This window comes from Puntigrus tetrazona, chromosome 14 (assembly GCF_018831695.1).
Source record: "Puntigrus tetrazona isolate hp1 chromosome 14, ASM1883169v1, whole genome shotgun sequence".
Lineage (NCBI taxonomy): Eukaryota > Metazoa > Chordata > Actinopteri > Cypriniformes > Cyprinidae > Puntigrus > Puntigrus tetrazona.
Window position 1 is genome coordinate 18,354,647 of NC_056712.1, and position 27,164 is coordinate 18,381,810.

Genomic DNA, 27,164 nt, shown 5'->3' on the forward strand with positions numbered 1-27,164 from the left:
CTAATTAACGCACAATGACCGTCGCCGATCCGAAACGACGACGCTCATCGATCTTTCAAAAGTGCATCGCTTTTTTTTTGACGCGGTGCTTTCGCAACAATATTTTGATTGGCGAGGCTTTTCTGTGTACCCAAAACAGCCGGTGAGAGTTTTCTGTTTTGATTACAAATATTTAAATTATTGCAGACATGCCGCTTTGCTTCTTCGAAAAACACAGCAGCCTCTTTTGCGAGTGTCTGCGTGTTTGTAAAACACACAGACGGAGTAATTACACAGAAACATCGGTTAATAGCGTGTTGAGTGGACAAAGACAGGGAAGGAGTTATAACAATCGTTCGTGCGCCATGCCTCTTTGCAGATAGACATCTACTTTGTCTTTCACGTGTCAGAGCACGTAGCGCCTCAAAGCTCTTGTCCTCGTGTTAACATATTAAATTCTAATATTTACTATTGAATATTGCATAAGAGTAATATCATAAAGCGACTGTTCAACCAGATTATGCCGAAACTGTATTCGCCTTCAGGGCGTTCTGTTTCTTCATGCGGCATTGCTCGCCGACGGATGCTCTGCAGCGAATGGGTGCCGTCAGAATGAGAGTCCAAACAGCTGATGAGAGGTATAATCGCTTCCGGCTGAAAGTCCTAGCCGTCTCATCTGAATCAGGAGAGAAATGCGCACAGATCAAACAGGCGAAAACTTGCACAAATCAGTTCTGAATAAATATGTTGGTGGATTTTGAGGTTGGAGGAAAACAAGCGGTGGACCTTTTCGCGTTATTAGGGATCATAAAATAACATTTTGAGCAAACGCCATGATTTTGCGTTATAACATCTCAACGGCGGATTTGTTAAACGTGCAGATTTCTGCTTCACAAGACGTTAACTGATGGACTGGAGTGTTTTTATCAGCCGTTTGGACTCTGATTCTGACGGCACCCATTCGCTGAAGAGGATGCACTGGTGAACCATTATTCGTAATGTTGTCTCGCTTTCCTGGCCCCATCGCTCTCGTCTAGCATTTTTTTTGCCATTTTCATAGATACGCAGTGGGTTTTCCGACGTGTGAGCTGTTGCTCCTTTGTTTCGTGCGGTTCATGTAGAAAATTTGACGCTTGATTTCTTGCAAACAGCTTGAGACACCCCGACATTCGTGTTAAAAACAGAAAAAGCAGGCCCAGCAGATGACTTTGACTGACAGCTGATAGAATGACACTTACGGATTTTTGCTTATACCAGAAACAGTTTTGCATGGCTTTCACACAGACCTGTGACTAATTAAGTTAATCGACTTGTAGCCAAAGATGATTGTGCATGCTCAGTGTGTGTAAAAATACCACAATTCTACAGTATCATATCAAGCCGATGATTAATAAACATTGATGAGCGCATTTCTTTCCCTGCCAACGCCTCTCCTCCCGGCTCAGCTATAAAACTGACGCGCGTCCCCATTGGCACTCACCAGACAGCGCGAATCAACACCCGACAGCAGGTTTTCTCCAATGCGATCACGCATCCCCTATTTGTGTTCTAGCACATTACTATTTAAGGGGCCCAGTCTGGTTCTGGGTGCAGAATTATGATGAAAAGCGGTGCATCAGCATCACGGGCATCCGGTTGCTGCGACTATATTTATCAGTCCCTGTATTTATGGATGACAGTAAGGAGACTGACCACTGACAATCGCATCAACTTAGCGAGGTGAGAAATTTACAACGCATCAGCAGCTTGCGCTTCGCTCTGAAGGTCATCATATGCTGAAATATTTAGGGAGTAAAAAATATTGTACGCCCCCTGTGCATCGGTAGAAGGCCCTGAAAATATCTCTACTGTAAATTGAGAAATGTTTTGCATTTGACTCTTTAACTAATAATAATAATAATAATTTTATTTATTTTATTAATAATAATGTTTTTTAAAATAGTTTTAACTGACCTAAAGCATAAAAATACCATAATATATTTGCAGATATTTAGGAAACACGCATACTTTCTTCAAAAAAAATAAATAAACATTGCCATTAATTCTTAAAATATGCATTCAGTGTCGGAATATCTGTTTTTGTTCTGCCCAATGCTAATTTACCCAACAGTACACCAGGGTTGCCAGTCGGCGGAAAACACAGCGAATTGCAGTCATGAAATCCAGCAAACGAACTCATATTCTAATCTAACAAAAAAAAAACCTCTATCCAAAGAGCTCTCTGACTAGATAAACAATCGTCGATTGGGCTTGTTCTAGCTAGCTGCTTGTCCTTAATCCAGTTGCATGTTGAGGTCTTCTTGAATCTGGCAACCCGCGTAAACGTCGAGTCCGAGGGGGCGGGAAACAACGCATGATTTACATAACTCATTTTAATCGCTAGTTGTAAATATTACCTGCTGCACATTTAATATTGTACTTGGTATCTTTGATATTATATTCTACTTAAATTTCGGCCTCTATCGCCATCTGTGCTTGAAACATAATTTACGTTATTTTACGCCAGTTGCGGTCGTTTGGGAGGTCTCCATAGTTACCCGTAATAGCAATAGCAATCAGCGCCGATGACTGCGAACCGTTTCCATCAAAGCGTGTAAAACAAAAACGCTTTACCCGAGCAAGTAAGTTGGCTATCATATTTGTCGCTGTGGTTCAGGTTTTATTTTCTGCCAAAGGTTTAGCTTTCCGTTTTGTGAAATGCAGACTTTCCGCGGCCCAAGGTTTGTTTGTTTGTTTGTTCTGTCCTTGCTAATTGCTATACTGCTGACTTGTTCAAACAGCTGTTTATTGTAGCAACAGTGTAGTCGCCAAACTTTTGTGTTTAAGGACTTGACCTAAAAACCAAACAAATGAGGTAATCACGGAAGTCCGACCCGACAGATCACATTTTAAACGAATAGGTTGTAAATCTGACACATTTGAGCACTATGTTTACTTCACAACAATAGAATTGCGATATTTTTTTTGCCAAAAATCCAGCAGCATTAATATTGCTGTCACAATAGGCTATTATTGAAGTTATTAGGCCCTATGCCAAAAATATCAATCCAAAAGAGCTCCTTCTGTGATGTATAGCAAATCTGTTTCACATTTTTATTACATTTTAAGTCTCTGAATAGGCCTATACATGTGTCCATATGATAAGTATGACAAAAATTTGTCAGTTGAGTAAGTTGTACAAAGAACTAGTATTCTATTACTATACTCACATAATTTAAAAGGATCTGAAAGCTACAAACCTGTAAGCTATCTATCTATCTATCCATCCATCCATCTATCTATCCATCCATCCGTCTATCCATCCATCCGTCTATCCATCCATCCGTCTGTCCATCCGTCCATCTGTCCATCCATCCATCTGTCCATCCATCCATCGATCTATATTGGAAGCAAGTACCAAGAACATTGTGGGCTAAGTTAGACAATTGTCATTAATAGTGCCACACGGCAAATGTAGGATAAAATAGAAGTATATTGTAAGTAAACTCTGTGCATACTCCTGAAAGTTTTGCATGCACATGACAATTATTTTATCTCATGTTGTTAAAGATCAGTTGAAAATAATTGTCATTGTAAAAATCAGTGTTAAATAATTGTAGTTATTTTCATATTTTTTATATGGTACATTTGCATTTAATCATATTTGTTTATTTTCAATATAATACTATTTAATTTATTATACTATTAATTATTTAATATAAATTTAAACGACTGTAAGATAAACTACAACCAGGATCCTGAAAAAGCAGATTACTGACTGCTGGCCTGTATTGCTAAAAAGTACGGAAAAGCCCAGTGACTGTTTTTATTTTATTTTATTTTTTATTTTTTTTCAGGCTGTGCAGGATGATATCTGTTTAGCTGGAGGCTAAAGGCCGGCTCTATGTAAAGCTTTAGATTTATAGCCGTAGTTTTCAGTAGAGGTGGAAAATGTGTGGTCCCACCAAGACAGAGCGGATGAAACATCAGCTATGAAAAGCATTAGCCTCAAGTGGGTATTCAAAGTGTTAAACTCAGAGGTATCGTGTGAGAGACTTTTGAGTATCTAACACTTGTTTCACAACGCTCCTTAATTGCTGCTTTAAGCGCAGAAGAACGTTTTAATATCAGGCCTCGGGTTAAGACTACGTTCCTCTAGACTTCATGAAAAGACATGGTATTTCCCTATTATCTGCTCCGTCTTGAATGCCGCTGAAAAATTCCACCTCATACGCTTTAATAAGCTGCGTTTAGCTTGTGTTGTCTGCCGAAAATAAGGCTTAAACACGGTAATCCAGGAAGGAAAATTGAGACGCGCGTCGCATAAATTTAGCCTCAAATGGAGACTAAACATGAAGAGGGAAAGCTGTTGGTAAATGCTGCTTTTTGTACTCGACCTTGTGACTATTAACGCGATTCAGCCCCGCAGTTAAAACCGTCTGAAGTAACTAACCTCTCTAATGCGGATGATAACACGGTGATTAATGCTGATTAACAAACTTTTACTAAACAGATATAATAAGGCAGGAGCACCTTTGTCATCAAAGGCAAATTTGCATTATGGTATAATTTCACCATCTCTGCTCAAAGGTGTCAGCGTTTACTCCAGTGTTGCTAATTAATTTTCTCCCAAACAGGATGGTTTTATTCAAATGAGCCAATCCCTTCATTAGCACACCTGTGCTCTGCTCCCTCATTAAAATTGGAATCCTGTAAATTTTTACATCCGCAGACAGTGGCTCTGTTACCAAATATTGAGCAAGGTAGCACTGTGTTAATTAATGTTATAACGAGTCGGTGAGTCAACGAGGACTGATTTGCATAACCTGTGCAAAAACAAAACCTGCCGATGAGTATTTTGCTCGGTGCGATTGTCGGAGGTCTCTTCATAAAATGCATTGCATTGTGTTATTTTCTGCCCTACGGCCCACGAACACGCTTACCGATGCCCCGTGGAGAAAAAACGTATAGCAGGAAATATCAAAGAAACAATGGTTCATTAAAATGCGCTTCATAAGTCACACGTTGTCATTGAGGAAATTGATATGATGAACTTTTTTTCGAGCACTGTCAGTGATCCACTGCATTATGTATGGAGGTACTTGATAACCACGCAACAAGCCGTTAATCCGTTATTGCCACAGGCATGTTACCGGTGACTGAATCGGAGGAATCTGAATAACTCAATCCTGTAATCTGAAAAACATGTTTTATGTAAAAACATTGCATAAAAAGTTACATGGATCACAACAGTATATATAAATATATTTTTGTGTCTGTATATTGTGTCTTATATTGTGTGGCTTGTTTATTATGTTGTTTCATTTTTACACAGACACACACACACACACACACACACATATGTATGTTTGTGTGTGTGTGTGTGTGTATATATATAATTATAATATATATATTATATGTATATATAAATTATAATATATATATTATAATTTTTAAATTTTGCATTGTTAAAATAAATTTTAATTAATTATAAAATAAAATAATATATATATATATATATATATATATAAAATTATGTTTAACAATGCAAAATGTAAAATTTGTTTTCGAAAAACAACCCAGGATCACAAAAAGTTTTTTTAGTTTGTGTTACTAAAAAGTAATGAAAAAAAGCCCAGTCACTGATTTATTGCTGAATTTATAGTAACATATTTCTCAACTCTCTGAAATACTGGATTTTTTTTTTAGTCATTAGTCTTCTTCGCTGTCCACAGTATTTCATGTCATTTTATTGACTTATTTTTCAGGTCTAAAACTCCTTTAGAATGAAGACCCATTTGCTTGCTTCGCCTTGGGTTTATTTTGCATCACTAGCAAGAGTAAGATCTCTCTTGTTCATCTCTGTCCAAAAACTCAATGGTTCCCTATGGCATCACAGATTGAGGTGTCAATCAGGCGTCTCCTTTGTTCACTCTAATAGTCCTCAGACCAATTGGTACTGGCGCTGTCTAAATTGGCCATTTGGACATGGGTTATTTATTGGTTATTTGTTTAAAATGGACTGCGGGCAAAGAGCAGGCTTCTTCCTTCCCCTTAAATTGTCTTTTGTGCGACGTCTCCTGGGTGCGCGGTGCACTCATGCATGCCAAGCGGGGTGTGGTACCCACGTCCTGCAAATTAGCAGGCTTATTTCCATCGGAAAGTTTGGACAGCTCAGATCAAGCATAGCAAGCGGCCCTAAAGAGGCCGGCCATGACCACTGCGGTTGGGCCAGAGGCTGCTCTCGCAATTCAAAACAGTTGACTTAGTTATTACAACTAGGGATTACCCAAATAGCTTTACCATGCTCTGTTAGGTTTGGCTCATGTAACACCGGTCGGGATTGGCTGCGGGGAGGCTTGTTTATTTAACGTCTTCCGTGCTCGCTCGCAGGGGGTTCGGTAAGGTGCGCTACCAATCCTCGTTGTTTTCGCTGCTGTTGACAGAGTGGAGCTGAAGATTTGACGACTGCATTAGCAAAGAAAGCACATACATCATTACAGTGACCTTGTCAAAGCATCAAAGCAAAAACACCAAACAGAAAGAGCGGGCGCCATATATATCAGCCGCGTGCTAAAAAAGACTTTTGGCAGAGAATGATTCATCATATGTTTCTGTTAATGAGAAAGTAGGAATCCGCGAGGCTCTTTGCCCGAGAAGTTGCTTGCACAGAATCTTGGCACGAAACTGCCGGTGTGTGATAGAGTTAAATAAATGCACTTAAAGTTGTAATCATAAGCATATGCACCACAGTCTGTTGTGTTATTTTCCAGCACGCTAATCACCAAAAAGCAAATTTAGTGCGTCCTGCCTGTTAAAATTCTGGAAAGACTTCACAGTTAATAATTCATAAGCACTTGCTAATCTCACTGTAGGAGTCTAATTAACGCATCATTAAAAGCATAATTCTGATAATTATAATTTCTCACTTTTTAAATGGGAGCGCCACAGAACCGAGCAGAGCGAGGAAGGGTGTCTGTGCAGCCAATTTACTCAGCGAACCAGATGCCAGAAAGGAAAGAGCCCCAAGTTAGGGCGCAAGCGTCGGCCGGTGCTCCCCGTCTAGCTGTTTTTGCATCGCGTTCGCTTCCATTCAAGCGATAATCCCACTAAATGCGATGTTGACTCTGATGTTCGGGTAATTAAAAAAACGACTTAAATAATATATCTGAAGATCCGATTATCAAAGTCACGCCGCAACTGTAAAGACAGGCTAATTCGCTTCATCGGGGAGCGCTTTCAATGCATTTGCGGGGGAAATATTGGTGTAAATGACTGCGCCTCGCGGTTCATCCTTCTTTTATTATGTCATCAGAAGGTGTGCCGGAGTGAGAACGACCCCAGATGTTCGTGGCGCGGCTGCCGTCCAAATCAATTATTCCACTCTCAGCATGAATTCAATTCTCCTGCACCCATCGGAGGTGTGAATAGGTAAACATCACTCTATCCTCTTTTTCCCTTATGATGCAGCGCTGCATAAAATGAGACGCAGGGGCTGTGCGGCTCGTATATATAGCGGCTGGTGTTGCTGCCGAGCGGGGGTTAAACACGCCGCTGATTTCCCTAATGAAATGACACAGATTCACAGGCCTCTTACAGATGCGTACCCTTGTTGATGCTCTCTGGAAGCGAACGATTAGGCTCTTCCTACTCATGCTGCTTGATGGAGTGATTAGATCCAATATCCACCTTCTAAAGTGTCTGATGATCCGAAAGTCTGTTGCGCACCTGCGTCGGGGCTTGATGAGCCTTCACGTGATTCAACCTGAATAAAGATCCATTGTATTTGCTTTCACACCTGTACGCGATCGGGAGGTGAGAGCTTCACCACCTCAGGTGTGGGAAGGATGTCGACTTTCTTTTGTGCGCGAATGCGTGTGTTGTTGTGCGCGTTGAGTTGATGCGGCTTTGTTTCTTGCGTGTTTGTGGCACTTTCCATTTTGGAAGGTGTCTTACAATCACAAACTGGCTTCAAAACAAAGATGAGACAAAGAACAGAACTTTTCACCGAGGCCTTGCCGATTTCTTGAAACGCGTCTTTGAGGCCAAAGAACATAGAGTTCTGTAGTTCGTAGTCAGGTTTCCTCCTAGAAAATGTAGTGAGATGACAAAAAGAATATATTTCCTGTCATTAAACAGGCCATTCTTTGCTGCTGCATCTTTACGACGCTCTATTTGCATGTGTAAAGAGCAGCAGCGCCGAGCGCCTTCTCCAGCTCTGCTCACACACTGGCTGTGGATTTGCTGCCGCGTTAAATATCATCTTTTTTACCTCCCCATCCTTCAATAACACCCTCTTTGCAGAGGCTGTATTAAACTGTGACAGATTCATAAAACAATCCAAGCTGAAATGTGCCGCACAAACTGTTAATATCAGATTTGATTATTGTTAATAACCAGCTTAAGGATTCAGCAAATTAAGATGCATGCATGATATGGACAAACCTCTTCAATCTGTTTTACATGCTAGTATTTGAGTTATTCGGTAGAGTTGTGTAGCGTGGTGGTATGATTTGTTTTGCTGAAGTTTACACATATATACTGCTTGGAAATTGTGCATAAATTCCATAAATGCTGAGCAAATGCATAAATAAATTAATAAATGTGGCTCGGTGGATAGTAAGCACCTCCATGCATAAATAATAATATTAAAAACCTAATGTCTAATGTCTGTGTCTATTTAAAGCTGTTGCATTTGCACCAGAAATGTTATTTATTCCTATATATATATATATATATATATATATATATATATATATATATATATATATATATATATATATATATATATATATATATATATATATATATATATATATATATATATGAGAAATTATAGAAACATTACAAATGAAAAAAATAATTCTAAAATTATGAATGAAAAAACTAAAACTGAAATTAAAATAAATTCAACCCATAAAATAATTTAAAAAAAGTAAACCAAAACTGAAAAAAATAAAAAGTATATAATTTCAAATAATGAATATAAACTATCCTAGTATAGAAATGCTACCAGTAAATATAATTATTACTAAAACACTATACTAATAAAATGACACTGCCAAAATCATATCATAGAGTAAGTCATTTCAGCTGTTTTGTTTCAATAAAGACACATTTTAGACTGGAAAGGAAGTTATGATTTTGTAGCCATTTTCATATAACATATGACTCATGTAATGAGCATTTAATCATCATATAAAGACTTAATTCTAATCCTAAGCAAGGCTAGCATGCAGACGTCTTGTGGATTAGAGGCGGTTGCTGTGATATGATGTGACATGATGAAACTGTTAGGTGAGGAGCAGAAATGAACTCTCTGAATGACTAAGAGGAGCAAACTTCAGAAGTTTAGCATGTGTCTCTCTCGCCTGAGCTGTGATTTAAGGCACCTTACTGTCAGCTGGAAGACCCTGAGGGTGACGCTGAGGAAAGGAACAGAGGCCTGGGTTGCTATGGTAACACCTGCGGACTTGTTCTTGAGCAGATGATCCTAAACACTAGAGTTATTTTGGTGGTTCAATTCAGGACAGTCTCAGTCTCAATTTGTGACTTTATGAGAAGAAAAATGCTTTCTGTGTGATCTTACACTGCGTGTCACATGGATATTGTCTACATTGGATCCATGTTGTTGGATAAATTGTCAATTAAATTCATCATTTTTGTTTTCTTTAATGCATAAAAAGTATTCTCATTACGGTTGACGACTTATGTCACATGGATTATTTTACTGATATCCTTGCTATGTTTCCGGACCTTTCTTTCTTTGGGAGGGTCAGAGAGCTGTCGAAATGCATCAAAAATATCTTAATTTTTGTTTTAAAGGTAAACGTGGGTCTTATGGGTTTAGAATGACAAGTAATTGATCACATCATTTTAATTTTGGGCAAACTATTCCTTTAAATGACTGTTAAACAAGCATCTATATAGTGTGCAAATTCTATGGTATATATGCACGCATGCATGTAGTATTAATGTAATCCAATTAGTTTTGACATGTTATTGACATGTGACCTACAGCGTCAGTTGCATCGCTTAATTGGCAAATTGTCTCCCGTGGCATCATGGGCTGGTAAAGTGTTCATCAGATACATGTCTCTGAAAAAATTTTTTGCCTACTGTTTTATGAACACTTTAAAATTAGACACACTGCTCTACTCACATACTGTTTTTCAGAAGTAAAAAATTATGCAATTGCACATGCAGCCCAAAATATACTTAGCTTTCGTATGCACAAGCTAGTGTAGACCACTCCATTTGATGCTGCTGGTTGATGTAGACGTTGTTTGCTTTGTTAGGCTTTTTATAATGCTAAAAACAAAGTGTAACTATTCTTGGGGAAAATGGCACTCTTCAGTTTTAAAATGAAATCATATATATATATATATATATATATATATATATATATATATATATATATATATATATATATATATATTCCTTCATTGTTTAAGTATCTTGAGCCCCCATTTATGACACTTCCAGTGCAGTGTAACACGAGGATTTCCATAACTATTAACAACACTTAATATGCAGGTGATAATCACTGACTACATAATGAGCTCCTTCCCAGTTCCTCTTTTGCACTTAAGATAAATCATTTACACTCATTAAATCTTTTGAAGTAATTGATGTCACCCCCTAAAAGTTCATGCTCCATTAGTGGGTGATGGCGTACAACAGAAAAGGGCTGAGACGTCTTAAAAAGCCCTCAGTACCGGGGCTGCTGCTGACACAATGTGGGCTGGCTGCAGACTCACGCTTCGCCGCAGCTACAGATGGCAAACGCTTGTCCAGCCCTGAATCCTCAGTACAAGATGGCTGGATTGGCTCACATCTCTCTATCGCCGTCTGCACACGTTAAAGACAGCCAGCTACTCAGCACATCACCGCGCAGCAAACAAACGGAGCCCACGTAAAGCGGGCCTCTAGATGCACGGTGTCACTACAGCGGATCCGCGTTCATCTGTAACGCTCCGGCTTTAAGTGCTGCAGGCACTTTGTTGGCATGGCTGAAGTCTGCTTTGAGACAGGAGGCCCACAGCTTTCTGTGACTGACAGACAATGATGATGTCATCGCGTGTGAAGGACTCTGACCTGAACAGAAGAGGGAGGCTGGTGCGTGCGACTCTCCCAGCTGAGGTGCCTGCCGGTGCAGATGGACAGGGGCTGGGTGTGGGTCTCTGTGTGGGAGAGAGGAGAGCTGGGAACAGGACAGAACTGGAGACGTGCTTCAGTCCTCCATCACCTCTTTTAAGATTTCTCTGTGCCGCTGAAGGAAAAGCAAACCACTGTTTTGGGAAACAATAACAGGCCCAAACTGACGATCGTATATTATTAGAGTACCAGAGGGGTAACTGACATTAATATTGAGGTGCCGACCTAGCAAGACGTGGTTGTACCAATATGCCATTAGTGGTAAACCGAAATGTGTTTTCAATCAAGTTGGGTTTATTTATATAGCACTTTTGTGCAATGCAGATCAAAGCAGTTTCACCTTAGAGAGATTATAGTGTTAATCTTGATAAATTCTACAACAAGCTTTACGGAAAGCGATAATGTCAGTGTTCATCTCAGGGCTGCTTGATGTTGATGCATTTGAGTTCAGTGACAGTGTTAATATTGCAGAATTCGTCAGTGACGAAACTATTCAATTTCAGTTGTAAAGCAGCTCAGCGGTGTTATTTTTCAGGTCAGTCATGACAGATGATCTGACCAATCATGATGCAGAATTCTACCAGACAGGTGGACTTTATTTAACTTGGATGTATATTGATGTCTAAATGCAGTTGACACCTTTTGATGCTCATTCATGTTTATTCCTTGCTATAACTAGTAAAAAAGAGGAGACGATCACTTAAAATACTGCCTGAGCTGAGGCGCTGTAGCAATCTGTCATGACACCTTAGAGGCACAATATGCTATTTATAGTTTGAATCTTTTAAAAAATGACAAAATTTGAAAGCTCATACCTTGTTTCGTTCTTAAGGTAACCTGCTTAGTGTTTCGTGTGGGCACGCTTTCAGATTTCTCTTTGCCTCGCAGTGTATTTTTTTACTGCGTGAGAACATGCTGTGTGGAGTGATGGACATTTTTGTGAAGGTTTAAAGGAATAGTTCACCCAAAAATGATCCTAGGTTTATGTGACTTTCTTCTTTCTGACGAACACAGTTTGAAATTTATCCTGGGTTTTTTAAGCTTGGCAATGCTTGTTTTGAAGCTTCGTAAATCAGATATATTCTTCGTGAACCTATCTGTCTTTGGGGGGTTATTACATGTCCTCTAAAGCGGATCGAGTTTTTGTAACAAACATCTAGGTTTAAAATTATAACATAAATAACTTTTTTTTTTTTCCTACGAGAGAGTTTCAGGTTAGGTTAGTTTTTACGTTGCAGTACTTGAGGATGCATCCAATTTACAGAACTTTTTAAAATAATGCCTCTATCCATCAGCATTACGAATCTTGGAAGAGCCAGGATACTTTTTAAAAACTCTTACTGTTTGTCTGAAAGAAGAAAGTCACATACACGTAGGATGGCTTGGGGGTGAGAAAAATGTCATAATTTTCATTTTTGGGTGAACTATATCTTAAATTTAGTTCAATGTTCCAAAGTTTATCAAACATGACACAAAATCTAAGTAGAAACATTAGTTTTACTAACCATATAATGCTTCAGTATGTCAACCCTGACACAGTGTAGAGTAGAATAGAATAGTTAGAATAGAATCGTTTTTGAAAATCACGAGAGGGCTGTTACTGCTGTGTTTCTTGTGGTGAAATGAAGTTTGTGTTAACCGCCGACCTCATTTCAAGCGTTTAACTGAAAAACCGCAGGACAGTGGAACTGGATATACTAAAGTGCAAGTGCATTTCCGTGTTTTAGCCTCCAAAAATATGTCATCCCTGCAGCACTGGTTAATTAATTTAAAATTTCAACACTCCCAGTTTGTGTTAATACAAATTGAAAACAAGCAGCTTTGCCGTAATTACAGCAGAAACACCAGAGGAAGTAATTTATTAGTTAAAATATCGAACTTCAATAAGCGAATATGCATCAGCACGATACAATGATACCTCCGTTTGACGTTTTGGCGAAAAGATGCGATGTTACTCAAATAGGCCTCGTCACCTTAGGAAGTGATAAGAAAGACGTGTTTAACCTCACTAAATGCAACCTGTGTTTTATGCTATACAACATCCATCACAATACATAAATGCTATGTAGAGAGATTTCATATCTGTGGTTACTATGCATTTTTTGATAGAATATAAATCACATTTTTTCTTGGCAGCTCATACCAACAGTCCTTTCTGAGGAATGCAGTGAAAACCCTTGAGCCATGCTCACATTACAGCGATGATGTTGCAATGATTTAATGATGACAATTGATATTACAGTTTTAAAGCTGTGTGCGGTTACCGTTCCCATTGCTTTGATTGCTGTAAAGATAACAGCAACCCGTACTGAGATTCCTGCTGTGCACAAATGACAAACTTGGGCTCTAAAGAACAAAGGAAGCCTTTGCATCCATGGATTTTAATTACTTCAACACATTCTGCGTGTGGTTTTTTTTTTCTAATATCTTCTGTTTTTTGTTGGTTACCCAAAACAGGAGAAATTAACCACAAAAATCCAACACAATGAGAAAAACAAGACGAGAAAACGCCGTGAGGTGTGCAAGAACTCACCTACTACCCTAAAGATAATAAAACAGATTGCTTTCCAGATAAAAACTCATAATTGCTCTCATAAAGCATCGAGAACTTCTCTGATGTTTTAAGCAGTGATCAATTAACACCGTTGCATGGTGAATAAACAAAAAGAATCCCCTTTGAAACGAGATCTGCCAACTCTTTTCTGTCTTGCATTGGGATTTTGTTGTCTTTTGGAAGCATTGTGCTGTCCGGGAGGACGTGAGTGAAACTTCAATGCTGGAGCAAAAAATCTGAGGCTGGAGCAGCGTTGTTGTAGTGGATGATGCACAAATTTAAGAGAGACAGAAAAGCAAAATGAGCGTTTAGCCGCGAGTGTGAATTGCCTTTCGCACCAGACAGATTTTCTGATCCCATTATGGCTCCAGCTAGCGTTTTTAGTGCAAATTTCTCAGTGCTTGTGTGGATTGCACATGCTCCCGATGCCTAATGAGGGAGCATTAGCCAAGGGAGAAGCAGTAATTAGAGCAAGCGTCAGAGCTGAGGACAGATGGCATGCAAAGACAAGTCTTTTCCTTCAGACTTATTGTCCTTCTCCTATGAGGGATGTCAAGACACGCAGCTTTGATTCCGGCTTGTGATACTTTTGATACACTAATTACAAAACAGTTTACTTTGAGGAGCTAAAAGGAGGATTACCTTCAATACCGTAATTCTTCATCTTAATCATATTAATCTTTTAGTTTTTCTAGTGAGAACAGAAAGTTTTACCTAAAGTACCCGCATTAAATTACATTCAGTCATTTTCTTTTCAAAAAAAAAAAAAAAAAAAAGTATATACACCCTTGTAAAAGCTGACCAACATTTTATTTACATCTTAATATTTTATACAGGCTGTATAAAAGTAGTATTTTGTGTATTTCATTTTTTTAAATAAACAATTACGTCCTGTAACTTAATTTATTTGCCATTTTTCTTGACCAAAATAAATATAATATTAGAAATGTATGTAAAATATATGTAAACAGCAAGCCCTAACTAAAACATATGTATGAAAATATTAAATGTTTAATGTATGCAATTTGAATTATATATTTAAATTAAAATGTATGACCCCCCCCATAAAAATTATCAACAGCATTTTTAAAAAACCAAAAAATTGAAACAAACCTAAATAAAGGGAGAACATTTTTGAACTACGTACAAATCGAGAGAATTTATTAAACACTGATATTTTTTTCCCATGCATTTGAGCCTGTGCTCGACGAGTAGCATGTACGCCTTGTTAGTGGGAATAGAAGTAATTTATTTATCTTTTCAGAATTCATAAAGGCTGATGTGATTATTTAGTTTTGACTGTACATAATTAGCTTGAGATTATGGCATAATTTAATGTGTTTTATTAGTGTATTGTTTATGGTAATTTATTGTTCATGTACTCAAATATTGCGAGACGTTCCGCATTTGTCAATGGCACATTTGGGTCTCTAATTAGGTTGCATGGAGTTGCGAAGAAAATTGTGCGAAGATGATGACAGGCCTATCAACATATCTCAGAGGTTTATGGGTAACTTACAGTGTGAGAATGTGACTTGGATGACAAACACAATGTGATGTGCCCTGTTTATGCGTCTCAGCGTGTATTAACATTCGTGCACGTGCTGCTTTCGCAAGCTGTTTTTTATGGCAGTGACGACACACGCTCGCACTCGCACATACGCGACTGTCAGGAGGCTTCTGCTCGGATCGGAGCGAATTCATTTTTTACTTGCAACTCCGTATTAACACGATGCACTTTGAGCTTCTCTTACTGCTCGTTCAGCTGCCGGTTCAGGTGTCTGTGGTGAAGGTGTTATACGGGCGCATTAGTCAAGCAGGCCCAGCCCTCTCTCACCGGATGCCCACGCTTTAGGGAATTCTTTCCGATTCACACATATTCCCCCGAGCACCTCCTCGCTCGGTCTGAATCAGCACTATGCGGATTTACAGGGCCCTCGCTTCTCAAAGAGGCCTGACAGCTCCGGCTTTCATAGCGTTTTAATGTGACATTCTTACGTCGTATTTTGTTTATTTTCCTTTTCCTTCATGTCGGGAATCCGCTAGCGCCGTCGGTCCGGCTCGCACACCTGCAGCGCCCCAGGGGAAGAGCGCGGCTCAGCCCTGACGCTCTTCACTTCGAGGAAACGAGGAACACTTAGACGCGAGGAAGCTTTCAGAGATCACAGAGCGTGGAGTTATTACCCGGCCGTAACAAAACACTGTCGCTCCATCTAAACACCGACCCGACCTGTCATCTCCAGCCAATTATCAAATTGGCAGGAATTTAAATTTACGGTGCCACACTTAAAATAAGGGAATGATGTTTAGTCTACAACCCCAATGTACGCTTTGGTGTTTTTGCTCTCCGTATCAAATGAGCTCGATGCTTATACGGGATTAATTGTTGTTTTTGCAATAACAGTATCTGTAGCTACTGGTCTGTCTGTTTGTGTGTGTGTGTGCGCGCATGGTAACTTTTTTTTCTTTTTTCTTTTTTGCGTACGCATGTGTGATCCGCAGCACCTGGGACATCAGGCACACCAGGAACGGTCCCTTTCCCAGAGTGCCGTGCAGCAGTGCCCGCCTAGCTTTGGCACCTCAGCTGTCAGCCCGCTCTGCTGATGAGGAGAAGGTGTGGGGCGATGAAGCCGATAATGAAGGTACCATCTTGTTGTCACGACAGATTGTTTGCTCTGGGCTTTCCGAGGTGCCGGCGAGCTCCAGCAAACTCCACGCCCCCTCTGCCTCGGGGCTTGGCACCTCTGCCGGGGAGAGGAAGGTATTTTTACCCGGCGTGCAACTTTCCACGCTCCTTGCCCAGAGCAGCCATGTTAACTCTGAATGATAATATTTTGCCTAATGACTGTGTATTTTGTGTTTTTTCGTATCTCTCTCGGTGTTAATAAACTGTAATCGCGCGCGCAGGAATTTTTGAAGCGCGTGTAAAATTAAGCTATTTTTTTCGCCAGAGATTTTGAGATTCTGAAACGGTTTCATGTGGGGTTTCTCGCTCTCTCCGAGGAGCTTTAGAGCTGAATGGCAGTATCTGAGTGAGCCAAGACTTCAAAAGGGGGCTTTGTGAAATCTGTCAAGGATTTGCCTCTAATGAGAGTTTGCCCACTTGATGAGGGACGCCCACTTCCTCTGCGCTAAATGCCATATTCATTACCTGCTTGTCTCTGATATTGTGCTCTTTGTCTCTGACTTGTTGTGTTCTTTATAATCTGCCACTCTAGATCAAAGTGATCTGATCTTTATGCTCCCTAAACTCATAAGGGTCCTTACAGGCGGGATGAAACAGAGGAAAGACTAACTAACTAATTAACTAACTCTAAAATCTAACTAAGAAAACATATCGACCTCGACAGAATGTTTGAAACTAACTAAAACTAACTAGTGAGATGATATTTAAGCTTGATTTAGTTTAAAAACGTGGAAAAATAAAACAAAGATTATACAAAATAAATAATTCCATGTTAATTCAGTGTGATACTTGCTGTTTTATTCGTGAAATTTACTTCCAATTTCTGAGTGAAATTTTTTTCCAATGTGCACCAGTTTTTTTTTCAGTGTAATTAAATACATAGCAAGCAGATGTTTATTTTTAATTAAAACAAGAGGATAAGAGCACAGCTAACTCACTAACTAACTACATAGTGATTTGATCATAGGTAAACACATACTCTGGTGTAGTGTAGAAACAGGAAAGACTAACTAGTTAACTAACTAAGTATAAAAATCAGACTTTGACAGAAGGATTAAAACAAAGGGAAACTAAATGGCTAAATAACTAGTGAGAAGATGTGATATAAGCAAATCTCACAAAAGTGAAAAAAAGACAAAAACTAAATAAATTTACTGGTTTATTTCTGATAACAGTTTAATAGCACTGACAGAGGGGTTAAAGCAGAGCAGCACTAATTTAACTAATTATATAATTAACTAATTAACTACACAAGCTAACCAGTAAAGTATAGACCTTGACAGGGGGATTAAAACAGAGGAAATACTAATAACTAAATCACTAACTAGTGAGATGATGAACAACCTCACAAAAGTGTAAAAACAGCTAACTAACTAACTAACTAACTAAGTGGACCGAGGTCTATTTCTGATAACATCATAATGGTGCTCACAGAGGGATTTATAACAGCAAAGCTAACTTAACTAACCTTTTATAACTAACTAGTAATCTGATTTTAGGTAAATATGTATAGGCCCTGGCAGAAGGGTAGACCGAAAACACTACCAACCTAACAAAAAAAAAATTAACTAATCAGCGACAGAAGGATTAAAACAGAGCAAATACAAATAATAAGATTACTGACTAGTTAGATGATGTTTATGCAAAAAAGGAAAAAGAACTAGCTAACTAATTAAGTCTACTTATGATAAAACATAATGGCCTAACAGAAAGTGCAAAACCAACTTCCTTACTAACCAGCGATCTGATTGTAAACACGCACAGAGTAACCTTGGCAGAAGGGTATGGGAAAAATAGCTGTAACATAACTAACTACCAAGCCAGCCAGCTAGCCAACTAACTATCTAGTGGTGTTATTTTCTGGTACACACAGGCACCCTGAGAGGAAGGGCAGGAAGAGCTAATCAAGTAAATAAATAAATCCTAATAACTTTTAGGGCATTAATCCCACTAATGAAATGAATCATTTGAATGAAACCATATGCAGAAGCATCTGCTTTCTCTGACTCTTAACTTGCTGAAAAGTCCAAACTATCTCCAGAGTCTCTCTTGCAGCACACCAAGCACTGTTTTCAAATGGAAGGGCCATCTGTCCTCCGCTCTTCCCTTGCGAGGGCTTTTCTTGGCACACAGGGATGCTCTACCTCCACCGCCGACACTCTGAAATAACTCTCTCCAGACAACTCCCAAAAGTGGTGGGATATGGACTGTGATTGGACGTTCTGCGTGTGTGAATCCGCTGAAAGTATTTGGAGAAGCATAGATCTCACACTAAATGTCACACAAAGTGAACTGCCAACATATGACTTGAAGTAAATATTTTCTCAGGCATAAATTCATGTGACCAATTAACTCCCAATCTGTTTCAGCTTTCGATACAAAAAAGGAAGACAAATCTAAGAATATCTTCTAAAATATCTTCGTTTCCTGAATCCTTTATGTCCGTTCCACCTGTCACAAAAGTGAGTCATCAAAGCCCTGGGGCTTTCAGAGGAAGACAGGCTTATGTAGGGACAACTAAAGGAAAGCTTTAATCTGTCGTCTTTTCAGGGCCTGAATGGTTGAGAGCTAAAGAGGCCCGTGGCAATAGGATGCAAGAATGAGATCGGATTGGACGGTCAAAAACTGACCCGTTTCTCTGGGTAATTAGACATTTGTAAAATTGGAAAAAATTTTAAATAAAGTAATGAGCTATTAGCAGTCAACCATGATTAACTTATTCAGCAATAGTGTAGAATAGAAAGATTAGTAGTATTTGTTGGTCATGTGATCTCGGCCTGAGGTGTTATTTTAGTATTATTTATAGTAAAAGAGTATTTGTGTTTTATACATTTTTTTTATTGCTCATTTTAATATTATTGAATATATATGGTATATTCAAATATTGTAATTTGCAGCGTTTTGTTTTAGTACCATTTTAGTCATGTTTAGTACTTCAGCTTACACTTTTCTACAACATTTCAAATTTTTATATACATTTTATTCAATTTGTTTTTATTTTATTTCAAACTTATTTCAGATCATGCAATTATTTTAGCAGTTTTGGTGTTAATTACTGTTTTTTTTTTTTTTTTTTTTTTGTACTTCAGCTTACTTTATTTTAATTAGTTGCTCAGGCAATATATCTATGTATTGTTTACATAAAAAAAAGAAAAGAAATATCTTTATTTTATTTCAAACGTATTTCCTTTTTCAGGAATTATGTTTTTTTCTTTTAGCAGTTATATTGTTAATTAACAATAACCACACTGTCATGAGGGGTATTGTAGTTAACTAAAACCATAAAAACATTTCACTGCCTACAATAATATAAACATAAAACATTTTATTTCAGCTAGTTGCCAGGGCAACATTTCTCATTTTCATTTAATTAAAGTTTAATTAAAGCAAACAACAATAAAATAATAATAAATAAATAAATGTGTACGTATATGTATAAAATTAAATCAAAAATCACTAAGACATTAGATAAAAGTTAATTGAAAAATATTAAAATAAAAATCAATTAAAATATAAATAAATATAAAAGTATTCTGTGAAAGCACTGGAGACAACCCGATTAACATTAAAAAGTTTTTATCATGCTAAAAAGACTAAATTGTTGATCTCGTATGTATGTTATTTTACAAAAGCTTTAGAAAGTACCATTCATTTATTTACGATACATCCAAAACACAATACACATGAAGTGCACCTTTAACTAGTCTTTCAAGGCAGGCATGTTTTCATATCACACCCCATGCAATGAAAGCGATGACCAGATGAAAGGCCACGCAAACGCCGGAATGCCCCTCTACGGAGAGCTGAAGGCTAGGAAGCAATCGCGAGCGCTGTGCTAATCACTGCTGAGCTCGGGTCCTGCCGCTCGTAATGAGCGAGTTGTTTTGGGAACCTGGGATGACGGCGGCTCCTGCAGGTGTCTATTGTGTTGGCTCTCCAGGAGAGGTTTAGGAGTGGGAGGAGTGGCGGCTAGTTTGAAAACCACCACTAGAAAAGGAGCAGGGATGGATTAGCTTGTTCCCAGCAGTATGGGGCTATTTTGGAGGTAACGTCATTAGATGGCATTAAAGCGATTCACTTTTTCCCCCTTTATGCCGGAGTCTTTCTACGACGAGGGGAGGATTAGAGTAAAAGCAGCTTTAATTGACGAACCACAATCGTTATCGATTGGCCTTTAAATAACGCTATCCTCGCTGATACCCTACATAAATGTCTAGATCCTGAGAACACAAAGCGTGTCGTAATCATGTGCTGAAAGCGATCCCGAGCTTCTCATGTTTGGTCAAACAAGGATGATTGTGTTTAGCGAAACACATGCATCAGACATTAGTTCAACATTCGAAGTAGCGTTTTGCGAAAATGCCCGGTTGTTTGGTCTAATGGCTCCTACTTCAAACTTTATTACCTGGCTGAAAAATTACGATTCGCCGATTACAGCAATTAGAAGTGAACTATTTTGCTCAAGTGAGGCAACTTTACCGTCGGCGTAGCGGGAACAAGCAGCGCTGCACTAATGTAGCCCTTCATCTCTCTAGAGCCGCGCTGTAATTAAAGCATGATTAAGAGGCCGGGGCTGATGAATGTGTTTCTAAGTGCCCCATGCTGTGCTGCTGTTGGGCCCAGCATGGCGATTTTAATTGATTCGGGCTAATCAGTGAGCAGAATTAAAACAGTCACAGTTGTTTGGAAGAACAAGAGAGCAGGTCTGGGCACCAGGATGAGTGAAACCGGCAGAAGGCCTGATCCGCGCTGGAACGGCTTTCAGCCCTGCATAAATTACGGCGAGGAGGCGCAGCATCGCGCCTGGCAGTTTGGTGAGACAAATGCGAGCTGCTATTGTTTGTCATCTGCAGAAAGACCGCTCTGTCTCGTTTGTATGTCTACGCGTTGTCCGCGTGCAATTATTTGCAATACAATGGAAGTGAATTGCGCTCGTGATTACAGCGGGTGATGTGATTTATTAGCTTGATTGCTTTGGCGACGCGCAGAAAACGTCCTATGGAGTCGGTTTGAAGATTTCTAATGATTGCAGGGTTGCGTAATGTCAAGCCGAAGGAGTCTATAAGCTCAAAGCTGACAAGCTGAGTAGTCTTTAGTTGGGTTAACCCCCCTGTTGTGGCTGTAGTGTTGGCAGGGGGCCCTGCTGCTCAAGAAGAGGAAGTCCTGATGATGTCCGTGACAGCAGCCCTCAGGGCCTGGACTGGAGCCAGAGAGTCCATAATGACAAGCACTCAGATGGACCAATGACTTCACAGTACTTAAATTACAACCTTAAATCATTGAAGGGGTCAACTGTGGAGAAGGCAGATAAAGTTAAAGCGGGTTGATATCAACTTTTAGAGTCTATCTTTTAGATCAGATTTATGTGGAAGCTGTTCAAGGAGTAGTTCACCCATAAATAACCGCTCACCTTTGTGTCGTTAAAAATCTGTATGACTGAATTTATTCTGCACTACAATAAAGCAAATACACACTTTAGTCACACTTTATATAAACTTTTCAGTCACAAAGGCTCTCATCCAGCAGAATATATATATATATATATATATATATATATATATATATATATATATATATATATATATATATATATATATATATATATATATATATATTTAAATTCCGAGAAAATACATTTACATGCAGTTAAAAAACTGATTTATTTAAAAATACTTTATTATTAGTTCATTGTTGTTGTGATGCTAGGAACTTGTTGATTGTGACTGGTTTTTATGTTTTGATAAGGTCTTAACATTTTATACAATATTTAGTAGAATGATTAAACTTTAACAAAGACAGCATAGTTTGCTTAACACATTAGTAAGTTAGTAATTTATGTTTTAAAACAACGGTGGATCAGTTTATTGTCTTAGTAATTGAAAAACCGATGAATATTGAATCTTTGCCTTGCTTTGAATGTATTGTCTGGACAAAGTTTTTTGCATTTAGTATATTAAGTTGTATTGGACTTCAGCTATTTATTCATTTATTTAATTGCAATGTGTGAAACGCAAAAGAAAATATTTTGGAAAATGTCCATGTAAATTTAAAGTCAATGGTCACCAAACCGTTTATTTACCAACATTCTTCTAAGTATCTTCTTTCGTATATCACAGAGAAATAATAACAGGGTTGGTAGTGACACGGTAAACTGTCCCTTTAAATGGTGAGGAATGCGTCTTCAAACCAGTTAGTTCTCCTATTAATGAATTTACTCTATTTGTGTCCACAGACCAGCTTGGGTTATAGTTTTCCAACGAACACAACGTACAGTAAAGACAGATGTTTTGGCTGTGAACATGTCGTCCGCAATAGATGATGGTGATCTAATGAGAGAAGCCAAGCTGGCTGTACAGATGGCCGTCCTGAGGTGGCTATAACATCTAGTAAGAAAGATGTCATAAGATCTGCCTCCAAGGCCCCTATTAGAAGAATCATACAATTAAACACAGTTTATAAACTCACTGGTACATATGTATGTGCAATGTGGCAGTTAAACACCAATAAATGGTGCTAAAATGCAGCATAATTAGTATGCTTAGTTTATCTAAAGGTAATTCAAATGATGTTCATTATTGCAACGTTAATGCGTCTCAAAAGACAAATCGGTTTCCTAGCGGAGCACTAATTTAATAACCAAATCTCCTCCTGACCAAGCTAAAAATAATGAGCGTGTTTACTGTGAAGTACAATTTAGAAATGACGGTTTGCACGCTAATTTGCCTCTGTGAAGTAGTGCAACAGGGTATTGAGAACAAATGTAGGTCGGGAATGATTTTATTCATTAGGAATTGATTGCAGCTTACAAACCAGAATTTGCTGCCTAAATAATTGGTTAACATTATCCATGAGCTCCCTCAAGGTTAGCATGCACTTATAAAACGTGCACAGTAAGGCACAGAACATGTAAGATGATGATAATAATATATTACATCAGCCGATATCTAATTGACAGTGAGAACGTAGGTTGCTTTCTCGACTAGTATTTTGAAGATGTTATAAAAATATTGAAATATTATTGGAAATTTGATTACATTTCTCAAGAAAAAAAAAAAAAAATATATATATATATATATATATATATATATATATATATATATATATATATATATATATATATATATATATATATATATTTTTTTTTTTTTATTTTTTTTTAATTTATTTATTTATTTATCCATTCATTGTTATCAGTGTTTGGTATCAGAGAAAGTTTTTTTTTTTGCATTGCATTATTGCGTAACTAATGTTTCTTTACTAGTTAGTTGAGAACAGTAATGATTACATAACTTGCATTACCTGTAATGTGTTACTGTTATTCATTTTTATTTACATGCACTTACGAAGCATGCATAATAAGACCAATTTGAATTCTGATAATAATAATGATCAAGGCATAAATCCCAATGCCAGTCAGCCTTGCTGCAAATAAGTCTTTTTTGCAAACCCCACTCCCTTTACAAACACACACACACACACACACACACACACACTCACACCTGTACACACACACACTCCTCACCTCCCCAGTAGGTCTGTGCACTGTAACAGGCACACCTGGAGACGCTCGAGTGCTCCTTGTGTGAAGCCTGCATTATGCTAATTGTGACCCACGGGCACTGTGTGAAGGCTTGGTATAATTATCCGTGTAATTGTCTCGTATTTTGTAAAGTGCCAGATCGTTTAATTCAGGATTAACATTTCTTCACCTCCAACGGCCAAAGGCTTTACTTTGACTCAAGCCCCCAGCTCCCTCCCCACCCACTGGGAATTTAACAGTATTCATACATTTGATTTTCATGCTACCTCTCTTTTTATTTTCACAGTGGCTCGGTTTACTTATTTGGTGCTCATTAAACAAGGAGGTTTTTATTCCCTCGTGCTCGTCGAGCAGTTGATTTGACGTGCACTCTTGTGAAGGGAGATGACAGAACGGCTTTCATTTAAGGCAGCGTCAGTTTTCACATGCTTGATGCCTTAATCCTTCAACCGTTTTCCCGTGTGGCTGTTTGGGGTGAGTTTTCGCTTGCAGCCACTGTTTCCAACGAAGCCAGAGAAGCAACCACAAATTAAGGTGCTATTAGTCTCTGTAACTCTCTAGCGTTGCGGTTTGTTACCAAAGCCGATCGGCATTGAAAACGGCTCTTACACTGAATGACATGTTGTTGTTTTTTTCAGCTCTGCGTGTGGAATCAATTTTTCACGTCAAATTTTCCATTTCCTGTCTGTTTCTGTGATACTGACAGGCGTGGCTTAAGCCTTTCATATGAAAAGTTTGGTACGTGGCCAAGGCTTTTTGTCTCTTGATAATTTGCAGTGTCTATCTGTTGTGACATATACCAGTTTTATTTAAATTGCACAGCATCAGCTCAGTTCTTTGAGTGAGAGACATGGCATTCTATTAATTTCTCATCAATGTCCCTTCAGGCACAGACTGAATGATTCTTTTAAGTCTAATTATACGGCTACAGTTATAATCTATAAACCCGTATGTCTGGGCTCTGCCCATCACCTGTCTGAAAATAACAGATGAGTAACCTAAGACCGAGTAAGATAAAAATGGGTTTAAAAAACCCAAATTGCCTTGTTTTAAAGTCAGCATGAAATAAAAATTCATCCTATAAAAGCATCTGATTGGTCGTCTTGTGAACAATTTATCCTTGCATTTTTCAATTTAAAAAACTCTCTGGTCATGTCAGACCTTATTTAGGCTGCTTATATATATATGCATGCCACATCAATGTGGCAAAATAATGTTTTAATGACTTTTTATTAGCTGTTTAAAAGTGGTTCAAGAACAAACTTTAAAGGAATAATTTATAAAGTGAAAATAAAGAGGAATAAAGTGAAAATTAGCTTAAAATGCACTTACCCTCAGGCCATCCAAGATATAGATGAGTTATTTCTTCAGAACAGATTTGGGACAGCATCACATCACTTGTTAACCAATGGACCTTCTGAAGTGAATGGGTGCCGTCCAAAACAGCAGAAAACAACTACAAGTAATCAGCATGGCTCCAGCCCATCAATTAACATCTTGTGACATTAAAATCTTCTCGTTTGTCCATCATTTTAACTTTAATTGTCACTTCTGAATAAAATATGAATGCACAATCCATAATGGCGCTTTCTACAGTAAAGCAACTCATCTACATATTGGATGTCCTGAATGTGAGCAAATGTTCATTAAGCAAAAAAATACTAAAACAGATGATTGCAGACAATGAAGCATTTCTCATTTCCCAACCCAAATACAAAACCCTGATGTGCTCTGTACATTGCTACCAATTACAATCAGCAGGAGTAACGTTGCTAAACATCCTAATATGAAACGCGTCGTCACAACCAAAAAGACATTTCTAAAACATGCTCGTGAAAGTGACATGAAAATCACTCAAGCATGCGGCATTTTATTTCAAATAATCTGACAAATGAGCAGTCTAGAGAGAAACGATTAGGCCTCGAGCAAGACTAGACAGACTGCGGTGTCTCAGGTGACAAAACTCTGACAGGCACTGAAACACCTGACATTGAGGAGTTTTTAATTTAAACATTACTGGATAAACAGTCTATTCTTCGCCGATGAAGGGCTACGTAATTCAAGTTTAGACTCGAAACCCTCACTGTAAACCGTACATTTCGTCTGCGTTCGCGTTAGAGTGACTCAGCTCCCCCTGGCACGCTGCGCTTTCACATTTCCCAAAATCCACGGTAATGGTGGTTTGTCACCTTGATTTACAGCGAATTACAAGCATTAAGAGACATTTGATCTCGTCAGTTTGCACCGAGCGCCCCGGAAACGCCGCCTTTCAAACGTCTGAGGCCCTGACGCGCTTGCAGGTCATTAGAGAGGAAACAAGTTGGAGAATTTTCCTATTCATTGAGAGACGATGGCGTACAAATTGCTTGACTGAACATGTCAATATTTCAAAAAAAAGAATATATATATATATAAGACAGACACCACATACGTCTACTGAGCTCTGATATCTCTAGGATGTTGTTCCAGATTTCCAACACGTCATAAACCTGTTGTACCTTCTGTATGCTCTGACTGCCAAATCATCCTACAGAAAAAAAAAAGAAAACAAATCATTCCTCGAGCTGTGTAAGAGATGAATCTTGGGTTTATGAAACTCACTGTATCCATTAGCAGTTACATGACATTCTGCATGTCAATATCTTTTGATTCATCCGTGTTTTTTTTATTTGCTTTGGGTCGCGTCCAACATCAAACAAATGCTCTTTGTCAGTGTTTATGACACGGTATGTTTTTGTTTCCTCCTGATAGGTGACTGACAACTAGCATGTTACCATCTGCACTGCGTGTTTCTAAAAACACTCCAATGACGCAAAAGGCATCCTGCTGCAGTCAAATCAACTGGCATAACAACTTCGTCAGAATTACGGTTGTCAGTAACAGTGGTACAGATAGTACAACTAAATATTAGCGGTTCGAAAATCAACCAAAGTGCTTTCCGAAAGTGTCATTTTTCAGGGCTTTGTTTGGGTACGCTAGTGGTATATTGATGACTTTTAACCGAACTTCCTAAGAAATATTTTAACTGTAAATTTCGGTAATGCACTCTGTGACTAATACAATGATTGCAGACCATGCTGGAGCCAGACGTGCTTTAATTTCAAACCACCTCCCATCGAGCACTTTCATTGCATGTTAGCAAAGTAACTTGTTATTATATTCAGGAGAGACAGGAACTTGTTGCTAGGTGTTAGTCTATTTTTTTTTTTTTTTTCAAAGGTGAAAAGAAAATACAAATTACAAAATACAAATTACTAACACAGTAACAG

General features: G+C 38.4%; 1 long non-coding RNA gene across 3 annotated transcripts; it reads left to right on the forward strand.

Moving 5' to 3' along the window:
• LOC122358095 lies at positions 1 to 27,010 on the forward strand. 3 transcript variants are annotated; one of them, XR_006252573.1, is made up of 4 exons: positions 1 to 142; positions 7,274 to 7,389; positions 16,172 to 16,311; positions 26,647 to 27,010. It is a non-coding gene; the product is annotated as an uncharacterized LOC122358095 (long non-coding RNA). The 3 variants fall into 3 exon arrangements; XR_006252571.1 differs by lacking the exon at positions 26,647 to 27,010 and having other exon boundaries at positions 16,172 to 16,617; XR_006252572.1 differs by lacking the exons at positions 1 to 142; positions 26,647 to 27,010 and adding an exon at positions 2,405 to 2,600 and having other exon boundaries at positions 16,172 to 16,617.
• The last annotated feature ends 154 nt before the right edge of the window (positions 27,011 to 27,164 follow it).